Below are 18,278 nucleotides of genomic sequence, written 5' to 3'. Positions count from 1 at the left end.
ACACAGAAGAATGAGACCCCTGAGTGAAAATAAGGAGATAGGCAAAGACTGATCAATGATTTCTCCAATCAAATCTCTCAAATGCTTCCTACATCCACTCAATTTTTCATTATTCTTGGTACTTTTACTTGAAAACCCGAGTAGTCAGATTTTCTCCAGTCTCTAAAAAAAAGTCACCTTTCAAAATGGAGCTAGCAAGAGGACTATGAAATTGTAAAGGGAGTTACCATGGGTCTGAAGGGCAGTTTGATATGCTATTTCAGTGAACATTGAAAGAAACTTCCTTGATTTGCAAAATTTCCCATAAAATCTTGCTTTTAGAAATGAGGATAGTAGAGGTTTTTTTTTTTTTTGCCTTCAGTATTTGGGCAAGCTCCCTATAAACTAGGAAACATGTTATAAAAATGAAATTGAAGTAAAAGACCACAAGAAGATTGGAAGCTGCTTAAAATAGAGTGGGGAGCCTTGCCATGGGTTAGTGGTGATGGAAATCGTTTACTCTGGACATCTGATTTTATTATTCTGTAATCATTTACATGACTATCTGCCTAAGACATGCATTCGTACATGTTCCTCTCTTACATCCAGACTTAAGGAATAATTTTGTTTTCTATAAATAGATAAGAAGGGTGAGGAGACAGAGATGAAGAAAAAGAGAGCAATAAATTCAGGCACAAAGTATCTTGCTTTACCCCTGCTGTGTCCATATCCTTGTCCTTATTTGTCCTGCCAATGACAGAGAGTCCGGAGACCACAGGTTCGGTTATTAAACACATTCCTTACTGATGACTCCAGGAAGGGATTGTGGTTATGTCTAATCTGGGAGAAATGTGGTAATTTCCATTCATGTGTTCAAAAGCTCTACTGAGGTGCTTGCCTACCAAGGTCATTTAGCATTCTAAAAGGGAGTCACTGGCCCCCTTTTCTCAAAAACAATTAAGCTTCAGGGCATTACCTGCCTTTGAACATATTGATCTTTCCATAAAAGTGCATGCAGATCATTTCTCTTCCCTGAAAATTGGATCATGTTCCTGGGCATGTGATGTGTACCCAAGGAAGAGGTTCTGAATCCTGTGTGAACAAGTTCACATAGACTCTATTCCATCACAGATCTCAAGTCAGTTTGATTTACTTCCTATTCAAGAATTCCACTTCCATAGCTCTGCAGTCGGTGGGGTCATTGTGAGAAATTTACATAAATATATTATCCCCCTGGTGTCAAGGAAGAAGTGAATAAACAGTAGGTTCTCTTAAGAACAAACCCTTGAAGACCTGTACTTGTCGTATTACTGTAGAAAGATCCTTAAATGTATTAGTACCTTCAACCAAATTTTGGAAAGCATCTTCTCACTGTTTTTCACCTTTTTGGTGTTTGGGTTGTTCAGTGACCAAATGCATTAGTGATTGTGACCAAATGTCTTCTTACGTGCATTAAGTGAGTATTTTTCAGTGTAATATTTTAATTCCTGTAATGATTTTTTTCACTGTATTTTTTGAGGGTTTTTTTTTTTTTTGGTGGTTTCTTCTATTATGTGTGTGTGTATAACATACTTTACATAATTTTATGTATTTTAAAGAAACAAAGAGAAGGAAGGCAGTATATGTTTATAGTGTTTGCTATATTAACCTTCTTGTTTACCATTTCTGGTTCTCTTCATTTGTTCCTGGGGGTTAAAATTACCATCAAGTGTAATTTTCTTACTCCAATATAACTTTGCTCCCACCCACCTCCCTTGTAATATTATTGTCACAAATATTATATTTCTGTGTGGTATGAGCTCAACAATACAATTATATACACGTTATTATTTTATTTTATTTTATTTTTTAAAGTTTATTTATTTATTTTTGAGAGAGAGAGAGCACGCAGGTGGAGCAGAGAGAGGGAGAGAGAATCCAAAGCAGGCTCCGCGCTGTCAGCGCAGAGCCCCAACTTGGGACTCAATCCAAGGAACCGTGAGATCGTGACCTGAGCTGAGATCAACCGACTGAGCCACCCAGGGCCCCTCCTTAAGGAGTTTGAAAACGAGACCAAACTGAAGCATGCTCCCTGTCTCATCATAAGGGAAGGCAGATAGCCACAGCCCAGGGCAGGAAGAGTCCCATCGGTATAGGGCAAGAGGTCTCAAGAGTGTCAGGTGTTGGGTTTTGGACCCCTGCGGAGCTCCCACTACCAGCCCCCACCTCTGCCCATGACTTGACTTATAAGGAGAAGAGACCTATCCAAGGTCACAAGGTGGGTTTCTTTCTGCCCTTTGGAGTTAGACCAGATGCCAACATCCTTGGGGGAGGAGGGGTGGGGGCCCCTTCTAGTCCCACCCCAGTGCTTATTACAGGGACGTTGTCCTTGAGGCTGACACCACCAGACCTGGAACCTTTTCTGAGGTGGTGGGAGTTCAGGACCGGAGAACCAAGGGTAGGGGAAGTGTCAGAGGGGGCCCAGGGACCAAGCTCAGTTTGGAGCTGGTGACCTCCCAATCTACCTGATTCCCAGGGCCCACAAACGTGTGGGGAATGGCTGCTCAGCTTCAGAGGAGTTTATTGCTGGGACCCGGAGAGGAGCTGCTGGAATGGCTCCCCGAGGAGGTGACCAGTCTCCGGCCTCGGCCCGGCCAGGGCTGACACCAGTGTCTGTGGGTGGTGGCAGCACCGGGACGCAGGATGAGCACTGCTGCCTCCTGGAAGCTGGGTTGCTACAAGGCAAGGGGAGCTGAGTGAGCAGCTGGGAAGGCCCGCCCTCCCTCCCCATGTGCCCCGGGGGGAGGGGGGGCTGCCAGTGCAACAGGGACAGCGCCACCCCCTGGACAGCCTGTGCACCCTCCCACATTATTTTAATTGCTTTCTAAATCAGTTAAGAGAAGAAAGGAGATGAAACATGCATTCACACCATCTTTAATTACCTAATTACCTTTACCTGTTTTGTGTGTGTATGCATGTGTGTGTTTGAATTCCCATCAGGCTTCACTTGCTTTCAGCCCAAGGCACTTCCTTTAGTATTTCTTGTAAGGTGGGTTGGCTAGCAACAGATTCTTTCGGTTTTGGTTTATCTAGGAGTGTCTTTCTTTTGTTTTCATTTTTGTAAGGTGGTGTTGATGGTATTACATATTTGGTTGACAGATTTTTTTTTGTACAGTTCTTTGAATACCTCCCCTTCTAGATTCCCTTGTGTTTCTAATAAGGAGTCGGTGGGTAATCTTATGGGGGTTTTCATACATGACAACTTGTTTTCCAATCACTGCTTTTGAGATTTTTCTCTTTACCTTCGACATTTTCTCTTTCAAAAAAAGTCTTCTCACATTTTTACATGATGTATCTAGGTGTGGATCTTGTTCTGTTTATCCTACTTAACATTGGTTGAACTTGGATGTGTAGGTTATTCTTTTTTAGAGCAAATATGGGAAGTTTTCAGTCATTATTTCTTCAGAAGGTTTTTCTGCTTCTTTCTCTCTTCTCCCCTTCTGATTCTCCAATTATATGTATGTTGGTATCCCACATTTTTCTGAGGTTCTGCTCGTTTTCCATCATCTTTTTTCTGTTTCTCAAATTATATAATCTCTATTGATTCATCTTCAAATTCATAGATAATTTTCGTATGCCAGTTCAAAACTGCTATAATAAATTTTTCATTTAAGTTATTGTACTTCTCAACTCCAGAATCTGCATTTGTTTCTTTTTAAAAAAATAATTTCTATTTTTTAAAGTTTATTTTTGAGAGAGAGAGAGAGAGAGAGAGAGAGCACGCCAGCAGGGGAGGGGTAAAGAGAGAGGAAGACAGAGAGAATCCCAAACAGGCTCCATGCTGTCAGGGCAGAACCCAATTCAGGGCTCGGTCTCACAAACCCTGTGGGATAATGACCTGAGCCCAAATCAAGAGTTGGATGCTTAACCAACTAAGCCACCCAGGTGCCACCTATGATTTCTGTTTATTTTCTCTATTTGATCAGACATTATCATCATACCTCCCTTTACCTTTTTTTTTTTAAGATTTTATTTTTAAGTAATTGCTACACCCAACATGGGGTTTGAAATTATAACCCCAAGATCAAGAGTTGTGTGCTCTACTGACTGAGCCAGTCGGGTGCCCCTCTTTACTTCTTTAACCACAGTTTTCTTTAGCTGTTCAAGGATATTTATTTTTTATTTTTTTTATTTTTTAATTTTTTTTTTCAACGTTTTTTATTTATTTTTGGGACAGAGAGAGACAGAGCATGAACGGGGGAGGGGCAGAGAGAGAGGGAGACACAGAATCAGAAACAGGCTCCAGGCTCTGAGCCATCAGCCCAGAGCCCGACGCGGGGCTCGAACTCACGGACCGCGAGATCGTGACCTGGCTGAAGTCGGACGCTTAACCGACTGCGCCACCCAGGCGCCCCTGTTCAAGGATATTTATAATGACCGTTTCAAAGTCTTTCTCTGTTATGTATAACAGCTGGATCCAGGCAGTTTCTGTTGTCTGCTTTTTTTTTTTTCTTGCGTGTGGGTCACACTTTTTGCTTCTTTGCATGTCTCAAATTTCTTGTGGAAAACTGGAAATTTTAGTCAATGTCTATTAGCAACTCTGGACATTGACTTCCTCCACCCCTAGGGATTGTTGCTATTTGTCCGTTTATTTGCCTAATGTCGTGGCTGGACTTTTTTTAGGGAAGTCTACTTTCCCTGCAGTCTGAGGATGGTAGTAGTTTTATCAGAGTTCTATTTTTTTAAGTTTACTTATTTATTTTTGAGGGGCTTAGGAGGAAAGAGAGGGAGAAGAGAGAAAGAATCCCGAGCAGGCTCCATGCTGTCAGTGCAGAGCCTGACTTGGGGCCCAAACTCACAAACCGAACCATGAGATCATGACCTGAGCTGAAACCGAGAATCTGCGCCTCATCGCTTAACCAACTGAGCCACCCAGGCACCCCATTAGAGCTCCCTTTGCCTTTCATTTTCCCTAATCTCAGTTGAGCTGTCTGCCCCTATTGGTATCACACCCAGATGTTAGGTTCTACTAATTGCCAGACTGATTACTGTATCTTTTTTTTTTTTTTTTTTTTTTTTTTTGACAATGCCTTGGGGGTCTAAACTGCTTTACAGGCTGATCCAACTAAATTCAGTCCTCTTTCCAGGGGCGGTTTTTGAGGCCAGTCTTGGAAGTCTGTTCGAACCTCAGGAATACTCTATTAATTGTATCTTTCTCTGCTTTTCCCTGGGAAACTAGATGGCCTATGGTTTAGTTTTGAGAATCTCCTTAGGCTTTTACTTCCCCACATTCTGTTTCAAATAAAGTCAGTTCTTTTTGGGGAGAACTTCTGTTTTATAGCCTGCCTCTGCTCCTCAGCAAAATCTGAGCTGTGGCTCCAGAGCCGAAGGCAGGGACAACGGCGTGCTTCTCTGTGAGTGACACCTGTTTTAGGAGTAGGGTGCTGGGTGGGGGCAGGGGCCCCTGATCTTCACAGTTTGCCTTTCTTGGTGTGGATGCTCTGACCCATGAATGAACTGAGATGAGGGCAATCAGAGCTCCTATGGTCTCAGCCTGTCACACCTGACGTAGATCCTTTGCCCTATGAGTGGGGCTTGTTGGAAGAAGAAAGCCTCTGAGCTCTCAGCCATACTTGCTTGGAACTCAGCCTCTGTGATACAGACCTGGGGCTGGTATGAGAAATGCCTGTGGCATGTCCCTCCCCAGGAGACACCATAGCCATCCATTGGGAGCTCAGGGGAGACAGCCTCATTTTCTTGGCCACACCCACTTGTGCTAAACTGGATGGGTGGATGGGGGGAGCAGATTCTAGCTTAAGTCCCCTAGATTTTTGCTATTCTCACTAAAATTTACTATATTTTCCTGTTACATGTTTCCTCATTTCCTTAGTACATGTCCTTAGGACAATTTCTTGAAACTTTATTTTTTTAAATTATTTTTTTTTTATGTTTATTTATTCTTGGGGGAGGGGGTAGAGAGACAGAGAGACAGAGAGACACAGAATCCCAAGAAGCAGGCTCCAGGCTCTGAGCTGTCAGCACAGAACCTGATGAGGGGCTCGAACTCACCAACTGTGAGATCACGGCCTGAGCCAAAGTCGGATACTTAACTGACTGAGCCACCCAGGCGTCTCAATTTCTTGACACTTTAAGTGGTTTTATTTCTCAAAAAATTTTTTTGCCATTTATGGTTGTTGCACTGACAGGTGGGTACATGGAGTTCACTTCGCTATTCTGGAAGTAGTTTACCCAATTGCCTTCTTAGCGTAAAATTTGAAGATTGAAAAAACAACAGTTACATCTGCCTCTGTGGAATTAGTTCTATCACAAAATAATATTTGAGACTGTCTCAATATTTCATAGCCAAATTTTACATTGATTTAGGTCCAATCATATTGCTTACGGCAATTATATACATAAAGATATAAAGAATTAAATCACAGTTGTGAGACAAGTGTAAATCCCAGGCTTACAGATTTATAAAGAGATTCCATGATGGCATCAGCAGTTGTAGATATTTTCACAAATTTCCTGGTTTCTGTTAAGATAAACAATTTAAAGAGAAAGGGTAAGTTTTTCAGGATTATTAAGATGTCTGCTTTTCTATCATGATTTATTTATTACTCACTTCTTTTTTTGTTTTTTTAAGATTTTATTTATTTATTTTTAATGTAATCTCCACCCCCAATATGGGGCTCAAACTCACAACCCTGAGATCAAGAGTCACCTGCTTTACCGACTGAGCCAGCCAGGCGTCTCTCTTGTTCACTTCTCAAATAATTTCTAAAACTTGATTAAATGGTGAATAATAAGATGTTGTTTCAATTTTCATAAAGAATTAGATGCAACCAATTAAGAGCTGACTTCTGGTTGTTAGTTTGCCCAAGCTAACCAAGTTATAAAATATTAACATATCTGGAAGCTCAGCTGCTTGCTTCTGTATGAAAATGAGCCTGTGATCATAGAAGTTTTCATGTAAGAATTAAGAAACAGAGAATGTAGAATTTTATGAACACTCCAGTCCAGGCCCTAGAGGATGCCTGTTGGAAATTTTGACAAGTGATCCTTAGGAACACCTTGGCTTCCTAACAAAGGCCGACCAATACTCTGATCCATTTCATGTGTAAAAGGTCATTTCTCCCATTGAGCAAGATCCTCTCTTCTTTTACTTTTCACTGACCAATAGTAAGCCTGTCTTCTGAAAAAATCTAGATCGGTTTTATCGCATTGTCTACAGAAGAACATTGATGTAGATCTGAAATGCAATTTTGCGAAAATTCACAAATAAGCCCACTTAAGAGAAAACTATCGATTAGAAGCTTGCAGCCACAATTCACAGCATATCTGACAGAATGTGGTTTAAACAATGGGGCCTGATTAACAAGGGTTATGAAAACTCTGGAGATAAGTTGTTCCAGAAATGGTTAATCTAGCAGCTTCAAGACAGCTTCTCTTTTTCATGATTAGGCCTCCACATGCATCACTTCCTTACTAACTAAAATCAAAAAGCAGAGAATGGAAGGATCTTTTCATCCAGAACTTTTTATCCCACTAAGACTCTCAGCAGGGGTGCCTGCATGGCGCAGTTGGTTGAGCATCAGACTCTTGATTTTGGCTCAGATCATGATCCCAGGGTCGTGGGATCAAGCCCCACATCAGGCTCCCTGCTGAGAGTGGAGCCTGCTTAAGATTCTCTCTCTTTCCCTCTCTCTCTCCCTCTGCTCCTGTCCCCTGCTCATGCTCTTTCTAAAAAAAAAAAAAAAAAAAAAAAAAGACTCAGCAGAAGGTTCCCATTTTGTGTCAACAGCCAGGGCTGGGTCACCTTGAACCAATCACTGTCCCAGGTAAATAAGGATCCTGTGATTGACTAGGAGTTATGTCAATCAATACTACTTACCTGGGGTCAGGGCAAAGTGTTGCCTCCAACTTGGACCAAATTGGGATTCTACTCTCAGAAACAAGAATGGTTGTTGGGTAGTCAACTCACAGTTTCTACAAAAGTATCTTAGCCCAAACTTGAAAATTAAATCCTATGATAGAGTGATATGTTTTTTTTTCTCTAATATATCCTATGCGAAAGTGTGTTTTTATAAGATTTGAGATATATTTCATACACCATAAAATTCACCCATTTCAAGTATACAGTGGTTTTTAGTATATTCACAGCTGTGCAACCATCTTGACTTAATTTTAGAACATTTTCATCACCCTAAAAAGAAACCCTATGCATATTAGCAGTAATTCTCCACTCCTTCCCTCCTTCCTTAGCCCTGGGCATCTACAACCTCCTTTCTGTCTTTTTGGATTTGTCAACTTTGGGCATTTCACATAAATGGAATCATATAATTTGTGATCATTTGTGACAGACTTCTTTCACTTAGCTTAATGTTTTCAAGGTCCGTTCATATTGTAACATGTGTCAGTATTTCCTTATTTTTTTATTGCCAAACAACATTCCATTTTAAGCAAGCTTACTTTTTTTTTTTTTTTAGTAATCTTTAAACCTAACATGAGGCTTGAACTCACAAACCCAAGATCAAGAGTCACATGTTCTACCGACTGAGCCAGCCAGGTGCTCCCAAACTTATATTTTTTATCCATTCATCAGTAGATGGGCATTTACAACCACCTTTTGTCTGTTACGAATAATTCTGGTATAAGCATTTGTGAGGACACTTTTGTGTGAACATGTTTTCAATTCCCTTGGATATATACTTAGGAATGAAATTGCTGAATCATATGGTAACTCTATGTTTAGCATTTTGAGGGATCGCCAAACTATTTTGCAAGGCAGCTGCACAATTTTACATTCTTACCAGCAACGAACGAGGGTTCCAGTGTTTCCACATATTCATGAACACTTGTTATTGTCATCTTTTTCATTTTAGTCATCCCAGTGGGTGTGACATGGTATATCATCGTGGTTTGTTTGCATTTCCCTTATATCTAATGACATGGAGCATCTTTTCATGTACCTGTTGGCCATTTGTATATTCTCTGTGGAGGAATGTCTATTCAAATCTTTGCCCATTTTTAAATTGGCTTATATGTTTTTTTATTGTTAATTGGTGAGAGTTCTTTGTGTATTCTGGATACAATCCCTTGTTAGATACATGATTTACACATATTTTCTCCCATTCTGTAGGTTGTCTTCTCACTTTCCTGATTGTGCCCATTGAGGCACAAAAAGTTTTAATTTCGATGTAGTCCAATGTGTTTATTTTTCCTTTGTGTACTTTGGGTTGGTATTTAAGAAATCATGTGTAATCCCAGGTCACACAGATTTACTTCTGTATCGCCTGTTAGGAATTTCATAGTTTGAGCTCTTACATTTAGGTCATGATTAATTTTGATTTAATTTTTGTGTGTAGTGTGAGATGGGGTGCGACTTAATTTTTTTTTTCATGTGAATATCCAGTTGTCTCCGATCCATTTGTTAAATAAATCATGATTCTCCTGTTGAATTGTCTTGGAATCTTTGATGAAAACCACTTGAACATAAATGTAAGGCTTTATTACTGGACTTCATCTCTATTCCATTGATTCATAAGCCAACCCTCTTGCCACCACCACGGCGGCTTCATGACTGTAGCTTTGTTGTGCGCTTTCAACAGTTTGTGTGTCCTCCAACTTCGTTCTTCTTTTTCAGAATTGTCTGTCTATTCAAGGTCCCTTGCATTTCCACATGAATTTTATGATCAGTTTATCAATTTCCGGAAAAAAAATCCTCCTGGGATGTTGACAAGGATCGCATTGAATCTGTAGGTCGATTTGGGAAGTATTGCTGTCTTAACTATATTAAGTCTTCTCGATTCATGAACATAGGATGACTTTCCGTTATTTAGGTCTTTTACAATTTATCGCAGCAACTTTCTGTAGTTTTCAGAATATAAATTTTGCATGTCATTTGTTAAATTTATTCCCAAGTATTCTATTTTTTATGCTGTGGTAAATAGAACTGTTTTCTTTATTGGGGTTGTCCCTTGCTGGTATACAAAAATACAGTTGATTTTTGTGTATTGATTTTGTATCCTGACACTTTGCCAAACTTGTTTATTAGTTCTAATCATTTTTTAGTGGATTCTGCTGGATTTTGTACATACAGGATCATGTCATCTGCAAATAGACATTGTTTTACTTTTTCCTTTCCGGTCTGGATGCCTTTTCTTTTTCTTGCCTAAGTGCTCTGGCTAGGACCTCTAGTTGAATGGAATACAAATGGTGAGGTTGGAGATCTTTGTCTCATTCTTGGTCTTAAGGGAAAAGCTTCCAGTATGTTTCCAATAAATATGATGCTAGCTGTGGGGTTTTCACAGATTCCCTTTTTGAGCTGGAGGAATTTCCCTTCTACCGTTTTCTAGTTTGGTTGCCAAAGTGCTATTTAACTACCTTTTATAAAGTAAAGAAGTAAAATCAGTGTCCATTTTCAAAAATTTCCCTTCTTCCCTTACCCTCTCCCATTTTTCATTTACTCAGAAAATGCTTGATGGGCCTATCTTCAATAAAAGAGTAGTTTTAAGAAATTACTCAAGAAACCAGTTGTCTAATATCATCTTTCCCTCCCCTCTTCAGGCACCAGAATTTCTCTCTCCTTTCCCTTCTTCCTCGGGATGAGTTAGTAATAATGTACCTACTGTAGAGCTAGAAGAGGTATCATTGACTGAAGGAGATTGCATTAAAAAATCTTTGTCTAACTGATATAGGAAAGACAGTTTCCAGTTAAGGAATTTCGGGCATCAGTCACGATCACTTGGGCTGCCACCTGCTCCGGTCGAAGAAAATAAACGGATACTTGATACGAAGTCATATTTAGCAAAATGGTAATACAGAAGCTCTTTCAGAGTTGCAGACAGTAATTCAGTCACTTCAATCTGACATTCCATTTCCGATCTGTTTATGTCAACTAGTTTTTGAAACCAACCTCTTGAACTCTGAGTTGGGGTGATGTTCGGTCTGGTAACTAAATAAACAGCAGCAGGAACGAGGTGGGCAAGGCAGCTGTGTTGCCTCAGAGAGGTGCTTTATTTGTTGATGTCCAGCCTTCTTTCAAAAGGATTAATGCCACCTAAATTCAGTGATGAGGAAATTGGGAGGTTGGGAAATGAGACCGTTAAAGACAGACCGTAGGTCTGTTTGGGGTGCGAACCCTGCCTGGGCTCCTGGAAGAGGTCGCCTCTCCCAGAATTAGCTTCTGCTACTCTGCTAGCCAGGGGATGTGGAAGGCGATGGCATCCCCTCAACTGGCCCAGATGAGGGAGGGTGTTTGAACCTCTGGGTAACAGGGACATTGGCTGCTCTCCGAAGTCCCACACATTGCTCCAGAGCCCTGAGGAGCAAAGATGGGAAGTAGAAGGCCTACACAGCCCATCCTCCAACCCTGTGCTCCTCCCTCACCCCAGGCATCTATCGGTATCTTAGGCTACAGATACAGATAAAACACTTCCAAGCCACTGCCTGCTAGAGCAAAGAGTGTGAGGGGATTCTAGGGGGAGAAAGCTGTGGAATCACGCTTTCCAAATGTGTGTTTGGGAGGTGAAGTGGACGAGATGTGGAGTAAGAGTGCTCAGGTCAGATCCCGGCTCTATCACGTAAGCCTGCTGCCTGCATAGACTAAGTGCTCAGAAAACAGTGCCTGTTCTTAGAATTGAGGTGGCCTCTTTAAAGAAGTGGAGTGGAATGTCTCACCACTTTTACATCCTAACTTGAAAGGCAAATAAACCCTAAAAATGTTAAGGAGAGAGGGGTGTCTGGGTGGCTAAGTTGGTTGAGCGTCCAACTCTTGATTTTGGCTCAGGTCATGATCACAGTTCGTGGTTCGAGCTCCCAGTCAGGCTCTGCGCTGACAGTGCGAGGCCTGCTTGACATTCTCTCTCTCACTCTCTCTCTCTCTCTCTCTCTGCCCCTACCCCACTCGTTCTCTCTCTCTCAAAAATAAATAAAATTAAAAATTAAAAAAGAAAGAAAGAACGAGAATCAATAGAACACCCTGCCTCTTCGAGCTCCCTCAGGCCTTTCCATGAGCAATGGTTTTGTTTCAGTCTTTCAAGCAGCACGGTCCTTTTACCAGCAAAAATGGCCGAAGAACAAATATTTTTCACGAGAGTATGAGGAGACTATGCCATCTACCACTAAAAGGAAAGGACATCTATTTAGTCACTTCCTGAAACTCGATTCTTGTGACATTAGCTCACATTTCGAATTGACTTTTTCATGTCAGTGGGAGACTTCTTTGCACTCCGTTCTTTTACAGAGTTTGTTCTATTCCACATCCCCTTTGCTTCTCTCGTTAATGAGAATATGAAACAAAAAAGAGCATCTTTCAGCTTTGTAGACAATACCACCACAGCTATCTTAAACTCCGGTTTCTGCAAATAAGCTGCCTTTTTTTTTTTTTTTTTAATAACAGGAAGGAAAAAAATCAGTCTTTCGTATCAGAAAATAAGGTTGTGTTTTAGGGAGTTTGTCTTTATGTGTGTTTATCAGGGGTTCTGGAGGAGACAAACTCCGGTTCTCAGAGTATTATATTTCCCGTCCCACACATGTATGTGATAGCCTATGACTGAGCATTAACTTGCCATTTCCCCCTTTTTGGCTTTTTTCTCTCTCTCCTTTCCCTCCCCGCTTCCTCTCCATCTCATTTGAATGGAGGCTGACAGCACTGTCCCAGAAGAATTAGCAGCGGCTATTTCTTTTACCAGAAATTATGACTCTGCCTACCTCAAAGTCAATCTGCTGGAAGACGCGGGCACTGTTGCATAACTGAATGACAGTCACAACGCGACTCTTGTGCTACCCTTCCAGAGACGTGTTACATGGTTCGGTCTTGAGGTAAAAATGTAATTAAAAAAAGAGAAAAAAGAAAATCACCTTTGCTAAAAAAAAAAAAAAAAAAATTCCTTTTTTACTGTAAGAGAATATGTTTTCAATATTTTGGTAAATATGTAGGAATATTTTTAGTAATTGAGGAAAACTAACAAACCCAACATATCTTTAAGTTTAAGTGGGAAATTTGCTTTGGATCTGAAATTTAAGAACAGGTGTAATTTTGCAGTTTGGGTTTGAAGAAAGACTAAAACCAGAGGATCAAAACATCCGAAAAATCTATTCTCTGGTGTTTTAGGACACAGATGAGTAAAAATTCCTGCTAGAAAATTCACTCCAGTTTTTACAGAATTGATTTTTCCATCTGGCATTAGAGACTGGTGATTATTCAAACAATGCCTCCAGTGCATAGCACTTGAAATCTATGTTTATTGAATATTTCTGATGGTTATTAATGTTGAAAAATGGTAGTTATTAATGTTGAAAAATGGTTAGTAATGGTTGAAAATTTAACCAAGCTGGTAAACAGGAAGGTTAATTAAATATGACATAATTTTCAATCAGGAAAAACAGAAAACACATTTGCAGTTTTTGCTATAATCATTTTTTATTTTATGATCCAGAAAGTATCTTAGGTGTTCTCAGGGTCATGAATTATCATTATGAATAGCAAGCCTATTCCTATTTGGAAATGCTCCTTAATTTTTTTTTAATGTTTATTTATTTTTGAGAGAGAGAGAGAGAGAGCGAGTGGGGGAAGGGCAGAGAGAGAGAGAGGGAGACACAGAATCCAAAGCAGGCTCTGGGTTCTGAGCTGTCAGCACAGATTCCCAACGCGGGGCTGGAACTCACAAACCGTGAGATCATGACCTGAGCCGAAGTTGGAAGCTTAACCAACTGAGCCACCCGGGCGCCCCTGGAAATGCTCTTTAAATAGGAACGGTATGAGGCACCACAGCAACTTGGTTGAGTGCCTTGGCTCCAACTTTTATTATATGTGTGATGTCAGATACATTTGCTGTGCCAGTTACCTGTGGCCACCCTGGTGTTCTGTGACAAATGACCCTAAGACCCAGTGACATCCAATTACATACATCCATGGGTTTGCTTAGTGTTGGTTGATCTGGTCTGGCTCAGCTGGGCCTGTCATCAATCTGTGAATTAGTTTCAGGCCCACTTCACATATGTCTCATCCTCCCTGGGCCTACCCAAGACATATTTTTCTCATAGTGATGGCAGAATCCCAGAAGTGCAAGCCCAACCATGCAATCCCATTTTAAATTTCTCCTTGTGTCTTATCTGTGAACATCCCTTTTCCCAGAATAATCCCCATGGTGCTAGCCCAACAAATATAGGATGGGGAAAATATAATTTGCTCACAGAGGTTGGGTGTGTATGTGTGAATATTCACTAAGTCGTGAGTAGGCATCTAATCTAACATATTATTTCAGCTTCCTAAATCTCTATTTTCCTCATCAGTAAAATTGGGACAATAAATTGAGTAATGGCCTTGGTATTCAGACATGAGGCATTGTAATGTAGAGTACAGAGAGCAGAGAGGATGCCCACTAGGATTTCCTGAGATGCAGCTGTTGTCATCCTTAAAAGGAATATTGTAGACTCATGGAATAACACAACAGGAAGAGATGCTCAAGCACCATTTAATAATTCCAAATGTGCAGAAGAGTGGCAAAAATGGTACAAAGAACTTGCCCTTCACCCAGATTCACTAGTTGTTAACATTTTGCCACATTTGCTTTTCCTGAACCATTTGAGAGTTAGTTGTAGACAACATAGTCTTTTATCCGTAAATGCTACCCGTGCTATTTCCTCAGAACAAGAACAGTCTGTTACATAGACACAGTACAAATATCAAATTCAGAAAATTTAACAATGATTCACTATTATTATCTACTGTATAGTCCATATTCAAATCTCACCAATTGTTTAAGTAATTTTATGGCAATCCCTTTCTCCCCATCCCCTTCTCCAATTCAGAACCTACTCCGAAACCACACAAGGCATTTCGTCTTCATAGTTTTCGTACTCACCTTTAATCTGAAAGAGTTATTCAACCTCTCTATCTCTCATGTCATTGTTTTTCAAAGACTGTAGGTCAATTAGTTGGTGGACTGTCCCTTGTTTGTTTGTTTTTTCTTTCTTTCTTTCTGATGTTTTCTCATGATTATATTAGGTTATGCATTTGGGGCAAGATACTTCATCAGTGCTATTGTGTTCTTCCCAGTGCATCACATCGGGAGACCCATGATGTCTGCTTGTTCCAAAATTGGTGATGTTAACATTGATTCTTTGATTAAGGTGGTGTCTGTCACTAGATTTCACTAGAAATCACTCTTTTCCCTTTGTAGTTTATAAATGTGTTGTAAAATGCTTTGGGACAATGTAGATATCCTATTGTTCCTCATGTATTCACCCTACTTTTTGTAGCCATTGATAATTCTTCCCTGAATCAGTCATTACTATAAAGGTTCAGAAAGGTTGATTTTCCAACTCCATTGTCTTTTCTACATTTATTAGTTGGCATTCTTCTCTGAAGAATCACTTTCCTTTCATCCCTATTTATTTTAGCAGTATGGACTTGTGGATTTTTATTCAATTCCATGGATTATAGGACACAATACATAATTTTTATTATACTTGATGTTCAAACTGTCCATATTTGGCCAGTTAGGAGCCCCTTCAAACTGGCTGCCATGTCTTTTTGATTACATTCTTACTTTTTGGCATAACAGTCGTTCCAGGGCTCATGTTGTACTTTTTTTTTTGCTCCAGTCCTGGAATTAGCCATTCTCCAAGGAACCCTAGTTTAATATGTTCTTTTGCCTTCAGGCTGAGTCATATTAATTTAGATGAAAACTCAGACCATAAGCTCAATAATGCAGGTTTAATAACACGATCATGAGCACTCTGAGGAGCTGTATACTCAAACACATTTTACTGATTTTTACATAATAACTCCTAGCTGATGATACTATAAAATATCAGAATTTGGCAAATTGACTAATGCACAAAAATGGCATTACTCATTAATGGGCCACATCAAGTACGTGTGTGTGTGTGTGTGTGTGTGTGTGTGTGTTTAACTGAAGGTCAATTACTGGTCCTTCTTCCATAAGTAGTTGTGACCAGGGACAGAGAAGAGGGGAACCAGACATCACAAGGAGAGGTCATTTCCACAACATTCCATTTATACACAGAACTAAATAGACAAGTGCAGAGTCACTACTGCTGTTAGAAGTTGGCAGAGTGGGAAAAGGAAGGAGCAGGTTGGGAATTGGGGTGTCATTAAAAAAATACAGGAACCCCCAAACTGGGGTGGCTGGATAGAACTTGGTCCTGCTTCAACGCAAGTGGAATCACATCTAAAGCAGTTTGGGGAGGTCAGAACCATCAGGGATGGGGGGCGGGGAGGAAGGTCCAGGGGGTGAGGGGGCTGTTTGTGGGTAAAGAGATTAACCTCCCCCTGCTGGGATCTGACACCCCCTCCAGTCTGGCAGGAAGGGTGCAGCCTGCAACCTCCGTTGTTGGGTCTGGGGCTGCCAGATACTCCAGGCAGGGGGCTGCAGGGGGCTCGCATAAGGCTTGCCCTCCAAGGAGATGACAACACTGGCTCCCAGCTTCTCTGACAGGGTGCAGCGGTTCTTGACCTCCTCATACAACAAGTTTGCTTGTAATTCATGCTTGATGTCCATCAGCTTCTTCTTGATGGCGTCCTTGGAGCTGACTGAGATCATTTTGCTCTTAAGTAGTGCAGGCTCCAGTGCACAGAAGATAAACACCGGGTCCACCTTCTTGCTGTCCTTGGTCTCACGGGTTGTGTCATAGAGGGCATAGTGGCAGTAGTTGTGTGGCAGCATCTTGACAAAGGTGGCGTCACGGTCGTCCGTCGTCTGGCCCACATCGTCTGGCAAGGCTCTCCTTGCCCTCCTCCGGGGACGATGTTCTTCTTGTCCTTGCTAAGGCAGAAGCCTACCGCCTTCTTGTGCTTCTTCACCTCCTCTGGTGTGGAGGACTTACACACTTCCATGTCACTGGACACTTCGATGACGCCATCAGAGACGCCACACCGGAGGCCATGTTTCCGGAAGTGAAAGGGAGATTGCAAAGAGGGTCAGAAGAGATGAGGGTACCTGCCGCTGCTGTGGCATTCAACTGCCACATCAAGTACATTTCAACATCATCCATTATAACAAAAGATGTGACCCCCGCTCCCACATGAAACAAGATAGATACATGCTATCGTATAACAGACATTGACTTCTGGAAAGTTTGTTTTTTCAGAAAGAAAACTGTAAATAAATGTGTTTGCCATTATCTGTGTATATTAAAGAGATTCCAAAGTCCCTGTCAATGATCTCTCTCTCTTTTTCAAAGTTTGTTTATTTTTTCAAAGTTTATTTATTTATTTAGAGAGAAATTTGGAATCCCAAGCAGGCTCTGTACTGAGCTACCTAGGCACCCTGAGTTTGTTTGTTTATTTGTTTATTTATTTATTTAAGTAATCTGTACACCCAACATGGGACTCAACTCATGACCCGACCTCAAAAGTTGCATGCTTTTTTGACTGAGCCAACCAGGTGCCCCTATTTATCTCTTAGAAAAAGAAAAAAATCACAGTCAAGGGGCTCTTGGGCGGCTCAGTTGGTTAAACGTTGGACTCTTGATTTTTGCTCAGGTCGTGATCTCATGGTTTGTGAATTTGAGCCCTGCATGAGGCTCTGAGCTGACAGCATGGAGTCTCCTTGGGATTCTCTCTCACCCTCTTTCTCTGCCCCTCCCTTCCCCCTGAAAATAAATAAACTTAAAAAAAGTCACAAATACAGTGAAGAATCTGGACATTGTCCTGACTGTTCTTGAAGAGAAATATGTCATCTGTCTGAGTGCAACATTTAAACTTTAGTGAACATATTAGCGTAAGTAGTTCATAGGTATAGGTCAGCATTGATTAGGGACTCATGAGGCAGACCTATTCTTTTAAACTTTCCGCTGATCAAAACGCTTTTTCATCATGCAATCCACACAATCCAGTGGGTTAGTCATTTATGAATTGATGTTTTTCTGCCTCCTTCTACTTGTCCTCTTTTCTAGTTTTCTGTTTACATTCCCATGGATGTCAAACATAGCACCCTCTCTTCGTTTCACATTCCTGAGGATGCCAACTTTTCGAAGAGGCTGGGTTTCTTCAGGTTTCTGCAATGAGCAAAACACTTCGGGTAGCGGTACCCTCCTGTGTGACTCCATACCTATCCAGACAGTATAAGTGTTTGGATGGAACCAGGAAGCAGCAGCAGAGAATTCTAGCCCTGGCCTAGTGGAGGGGTGATCCACAGGCATCATTCTACCAGCCTCCAGTGAGGGTGGGGTGGGGTGGGGACTTGAACTTGCTCTCAGGCAGGGGCAAGGGGAAGAGAGTGAGAGAGCGTGCATGCTTGCCCACAAGTCTTTACCATGCGCATAAAAGTCCCTACAACACCATC

The 18,278-nt window shown here is 41.1% G+C and overlaps 1 pseudogene; it reads right to left on the bottom strand.

Moving 5' to 3' along the window:
- Positions 1-2,528: 2,528 nt before the first annotated feature.
- LOC112860416 (cofilin-1 pseudogene) lies at positions 2,529-16,834 on the bottom strand (annotated as a pseudogene).
- Positions 16,835-18,278: the final 1,444 nt, after the last annotated feature.

This window comes from Puma concolor, chromosome A1 (assembly GCF_028749965.1).
Source record: "Puma concolor isolate L17-30 chromosome A1, mPumCon1.1.hap2, whole genome shotgun sequence".
Taxonomy (NCBI): domain Eukaryota; kingdom Metazoa; phylum Chordata; class Mammalia; order Carnivora; family Felidae; genus Puma; species Puma concolor.
This window is presented reverse-complemented; position numbering and strand designations above follow the sequence as displayed.